Below are 5,953 nucleotides of genomic sequence, written 5' to 3'. Positions count from 1 at the left end.
GGCTGCCATAAGCGTCATTCTCTTGTAAGTAACCCCACCCACGCATATTTCTATAAGTAACCCCAATAAAACTCATTGGTTCACTGAGTTGAGTTTTGGTGTCCATACTTCTGTTGTGGGCACCTTGTCTGGGGTACGTAGACATGTGTATTGCATCTCCCTGGGAAAAGTTTTGTTGTACACCACTACCTGCTCTGCCTCCCTCTACCACTGTGATGCATGCCTTTAATTCCTGTACCTGGGAGGCAGAGACAGACACATCTTTGTGAGTTTGAGGTTGAGGCTAGCCTGGTCTACAGAGTGAGTTCCAGGACAGTTACACATAAAAACCTGTCTCAAAAAAAAAAAAAAAAAAAACCCACAGATAAAAAATACATTAAAAAATAAAAATAAAGGTGGTTATTAGTAAGGCTTTCTTGTTTTGGGGGTGTTGATGATGGCCTGGTAGGTAAGTGTTGTACTTTTGGCCCATATCCTTATATCCAGGCTTTGTTTTGTTTTGAGACAGTATCTTATGATGTAGCTCTGGCTGGCCTGTAGCTTACTATGTAGACCAGGCTAGCCTCAAAAATCTGCTTGCCTCTACCTCCCAAGTACTGGGATTAAAGGCATGCGTCACCATGTCCAGTAACTTTAGTTTTAAATTCCTGGTCTTTAATCCTGAATATAAGCATCCAGGTAGCATATGGCAAGATGACAGCAGAGCTGGGAGAGATGTGAGAAGTTTGCTGAGAAAAGCCTGGGACCTACCTGGTTGTGAGTATGTCGCTTCCGTGACTGAGAGCAGAAAGGCAGGGGAAGGCAACAGGCGGCTGGAAGCTCAGCCTTGCTCCCGGTCTTGTGGTGTAGGCCATTATGTAGATTGTCACTACCAGATTGGTGAGTATCAGGGGAGATTTCCTTAGAGTCTAGTCGGGAAGAAAAGACACCCCTAACCACAGGAGTCAGGTAACTGCACGATCTGTTATGGAAAGACACAAGGGCTGGCAAATTCAGTCACGCCAGCCATGTGTAGTCTCTTGTGTAAGTGTACCTGGGGACAGCCCCGAATTAGGTTGTTTCAGCAGCATTGCATCAAGGAAGTGAGCTCTGAGCAGTCCTATTAGAAGTCAATTTGTAAGGAGTCCTTCTGGGCCATTGAACGGCACGATCAAAAGGGGAGTCGGTGACCCATCTGTTTGGCTGCAGGAGAGGATTCCTGGTGGGATTGGGTGGAGGTGTTAGTGACAGGAAGAACTAACAAGGCAGTGCAAGCCAGAGTTTGGCAGGTCTTCAATAAGCATCTACCAGAGCTGGAACTTCCAGTGATCAAAAGATCATTGATTTTTGCCTCTCTGAACTGTGCATGCGTGTGGTATGTGTATGCAGTGTGTACTATGCATGTGTGTGGATGTGTATGCAGTGTGTTACTATGAGTGCACGCTACAGCTCCTGGGTGGAGGTCAGAGGACAAGGGGTTCACAGTTTCCTCTTAGTGGAGCTACAGGTTGTGAGCTGCGTGTGAGTGCTGGGAATCACATCTGGGAATCTCATCTGGGTCTTCCAGTTGAGCAGCTGTTGTTCTTAACCCATGAACTTTCTCCTTTTTCTTTTTTTTAATTTTTGAGACGAGGTCACATGAAGACCAGACTAGCCAGGCACAGCGCGGAGATCTTCCAGTTTCTGCTTCCTGAGTGTTGGGAATAAAGGCGTGGCTTGCCACAGCTGTCCACTTTTAAAGGCCAGGTCTCTTGCAGTTTCTGGCTAGTTCTGGCCCAGGAGTGTCTGAGGAATTCTGTCTCTCCTCTCGCCAAGGAGGATGATGGGATTAAAGGGTACAAATCACCACTTCTGCGGTTTTCTTTTCCATTTTGTTCAGGGGATCATACTCAGGATGCCTGGTTTGCACAGTGGTGGCATTTAACCACTAAGCCACCTCACCTCTCTGTCATCAGCAAGTGAATGAATAATATGCCTGGATTAAATGTACTTTAAACTTTTTTGGCAGTGTTAGGGACTGAACTCAGAGCTAGGCAAGAACTCTGCTACAAAACTACACTTTGGCCTGGCTGTGGTGGCACATGCCTTTAATCCCAGTACTTGGGATAGACAGCTAATTTCTATGAGTTCGAGCCAGCTTCTTCTACAGAGCACGTTCCAGGATGGCCTGTGCTGCTCAGTGAAGCATGTCTTAAAAGTCCAAAATCAAAACAAAACAAAAATTAGACCCTGTAGCCTTTGAATTAATTTTTGTTTTTATTTTATTCATTTTACATCCCAGTCATTGCCTGCCTCCTTAAGTTTATACTACTAATATTTTTATTATTTTATTATTCGTTGGGATTCAGACCTGGGACAAACAGCTGAGTTGCATATTTAACACACCAGTTCTCCCAGCATCCCCAGTACCTACCTGGCATACCCTGCCCTCTACCCTGAACTTTCCAGCCTAGAAACTGGGTTTCCCTTCCCCCAGAAGCTCCTCTCTATATAATCCAGACATTTTGGTCTCTCCATGCCTTCCCTCTCTCTCCCTCTCTCTGCATTTTCTCTCTTCTTTCTCTTCCCACTCTCTCCTGTCTCCCCCAATGGCAATTTCCCTGTCCTCATTCCTTAGCACCTGTGAACCTACCAGAGTGGCTTCCCAATAAACCGGCCTTTATATCTCTAACATAGCTTGAATTGGCTCATCTCACTAGTGGAGGATAACTTATTGCCATTATTATTTTCCAGGCAGGGTCTTACTATGAGAACCTCATTTTGTAGATCAGGCTGGCCTGGGATGCATAGACATCTGCTGCTCTCTGCCACCCAAATGCTTTCGAGTAAATGAATGCATTACTATGCCTGCCCTGATTTAAAAAAAAATTGTTGGTGTGTGTGTGTGTGTGTGTGTGTGTGTGTGTGTGTGTATGCCTGAGTGTGTATATCTGTACCATATACATGCAGAAGACCTGGGCGGCCAGAAGAGGCATTGATCCCCTAGAACTGGAGTTTTAGGTTGTTGTGAGCCTCTATGGGTGCCAGGAGCCCTGAACCCAGGTCTTCTGCAATAGCAGTAAGCACTCTTTTATTCATTTTTTGACAGGGTTTCTCTGCATACCCCTGGTTGCCCTCAAACTTGCTCTGTAGACCAGGCTGGCTCCAAATTAGGAGAGATCCATCTGTCTCTGTCTCCCTAGTATACTGGGATTAAAGCTGTATGTGACAGCCTAGCTAATAACTCTCTCTCTCTGTCTGTCTCTGTCTCTCTGGTTGCAGTAAGCATTCTTACCTGCTGAGCCATCTCTCCAGTCCCCCCCCCCCCTTTTTTTTTGGAGATTAGGTCTCAGTTTGTTCTAATATTGCCAATTCTGTGACTCTGCCTTACAAGTACTGGAAATATAGGTATATGCCATGATATTAAGCACAAATTTAAAGTATAAAGATATTAAAACCTGGATTCATTTTAAAAATGAAAGCTGCTCATTGTGGTGGCACACCCTAGTAGGTTTTGCTGAAGGAAGCAGAGGTAGGAAGATCACAAGTTCAAGGCCAGCGTGGGCTCCACATTTTTAGCACAGTATGGTGGTACACACCTCAATCTCAAGACTCATGAAGCAGAGGTAGACAGATCTGTAAGTTTGAGGCTAGCCTGGTTTACAGAGAGAAACCCTGTCTTGAAAAAGTGAAAAACAAACAAACACAGTAAAACGGTTGGGTGTGGACTTGTTAAACAGTCACTGACAGAAGACCTGGGTTCAATTCCCAGCACTCATTGGCAACTCACTACCATCTGCAACTCAAGTTCCAGGGAATCCAAAGCTCTCTTCTGCTCTTGTGTGGTAGACACACCTACACTCACTCACACATCCCCACACACCCATACATCTGCTTAATTCTTGATCTGTTTATTTTATGGATATGAGTTTTGCCTGTATGTATGTTAGTGTACCATGTTCATGGTTGGTATCCATGGTGGTGAGAAGAGAGGGGTTGTTTGCCGAGACTGGAGTTGTAGACAATTGTGAGCCACCACATAGGTGCTGAGAATTAAACTCAGGTCCCCTGGAAGAGCAGTTCTTAACCAATGAGCCATGTCTCCAGCCCCTGGGGTTTATGTAAAGGTAGGCAGTCGGACCAGGCCAGGCTGTGTACACCTTTAATCCCAGCACTCAGGAAATTGAGGAAGGTAGATAATTTGGTTTGAGGTCACCCTGATCTTACATAGTGAGTTTAAAGACTGCTGGGATATTGAGCCTCTGCAGGTTACGGGTTGGTGGTATGTACTGGTGCATAAAGAGATGGTTTATTGATTAGGAGCACTAGCTGCTTGCCCAGAGGACCCAGGTTTGATTCCTAACACCCACACAGTGGGTCACAACCATTTGTTTTATTTATTTATTTATTTATTTATTATTTTATTTTTTAAACTTTATTTTACAAAACAAAGATAAAAGGAAAAAAATTTTAAACATTTTTGCATAAATATACAAATACATTTTTGTCAGTGCTTGGCTTTTTTTTTTTTTTTTTTTTTTTTTTTTAAGGTTTGATACTCTGCATTAAGGTCTTACTAGTTACAATGAGCAAAAAGTACATGTAAAACAGGATGCAACCCGGAATCAGTCAACGTTTTCCTGGTGTGTAAGGATTGAGCACAATATCTTTTTTTTGTTGTTGTTGTTTTGTTTTCTTTTCTTTTTTTCTTGAACTTCACACAGTCTGTGAGTTGTTTCTGGGGCAGTCTGAGCCTTTGGGGTTAGCATCCTACTATCAGTGACTGCATATTATGCCTGCTCTTTTGTTACTGGGTTATCTCACTCAGGATGATATTCTCTAGATGCAACCATTTTCTTAAGAATTTGGTTAAGTCATTGTTTCTGATAGCTGAGTAGTACTCCATTGTGTAAATGTACCACAATTTTTGTATCCATTCATCTTCAGAAGGACATCTGGGTTCTTTCCAGTTTCTGGCTATTATAAAGAGCTGCTATGAACATTGTGGTGCATGTATCTTTGTTGTATGTTGGAGCATCTCTGGGGTAAATGCCCAGAAGTGGAATAGCTGGATCTTCAGGTAGTACTATGTCCAATTTTCTCAGGAATCGCCAGACTGATTTCCAGAGTGGTTGTATCAGTTTACAACCCCACCAACAGTGGAGAAGTGTTCCTCTTTCTCCACAACCTCGCCAGCATCTGCTGTCATCTGAGTTTTGGATCTTGGCCAATCTGACTGGTGTGAGGTGGAATCTCAGGGTTGTTTTGATTTGCATTTCACTGATGGCTAAGGATGTCGAGCACTTCCTTAGATGTTTCTCAGCCATTCCATATTCCTCAATTGAGAATGTTTTGTTTAGCTCTGTACCCCATTTTTAAACAGGGTTATTTGATTCTCTGGTGTCTAGCTTTTTGAGTTCTTTGTATACCTTGGATATTAGGCCTCTATCTTTTGTGGAGTTGGTAAAGATCTTTTCCCATTCTGTTGGCTGCCATTTTGTTTTCTTGACAATATCCTTAGCCTTACAGAAACTTTGCAATCTCATTAAGTCCCATTTATTAATCTTTGACCTTAGAGCTTGAGCCATTGGTGTTTTGTTCAGAAAATTTTCTCCTGGGTCACAACCATTTGTAACTCCAGTTCCAGGGATCCAACATCCAGGAAAATCAAGCACATACACACACATGGTACACAGATACTTGTAGGTAAAACACCCATACATATAGAATAACTTTTAAAAATTAGGCTAGGTATGATGGCCCATGCCTTTAGTTTTTGCACTTGAGAAGTAGAGGAGTCTCACTGTTTAGAACAGACTGGTCTTTCATGTAGTTCAGGCTACCCTCAAATGTCTGGTCATCCTCTGCTTCATTCTGAGTGCTGAGATTATATGCACTCATCAACATATCATAGCATGCCTACGGAGGTCAAAGACAGCTTGCTGGAGTCAGTTCTTTTCTGTTAGATAGAACTTAGATCATCAGGCTTGGTGAC

At 43.2% G+C, this 5,953-nt stretch overlaps 1 pseudogene across 1 annotated transcript in view; it reads right to left on the bottom strand.

Annotated features, from left to right (window-relative positions):
• LOC308418861 (large ribosomal subunit protein bL20m-like) overlaps positions 1–854 on the bottom strand; it is a 1,309-nt pseudogene extending 455 nt beyond the window's left edge. The window contains exon 1 of the transcript in view: positions 751–854. The product of the transcript in view is annotated as a large ribosomal subunit protein bL20m-like (transcript). The remainder of the gene's footprint in view (positions 1–750) is intronic.
• Between the last annotated feature and the right edge of the window lie 5,099 nt (positions 855–5,953).

This window comes from Micromys minutus, assembly GCF_963924665.1.
Source record: "Micromys minutus genome assembly, chromosome: 3".
NCBI classification, from domain to species: Eukaryota; Metazoa; Chordata; class Mammalia; order Rodentia; family Muridae; genus Micromys; species Micromys minutus.
This window is presented reverse-complemented; position numbering and strand designations above follow the sequence as displayed.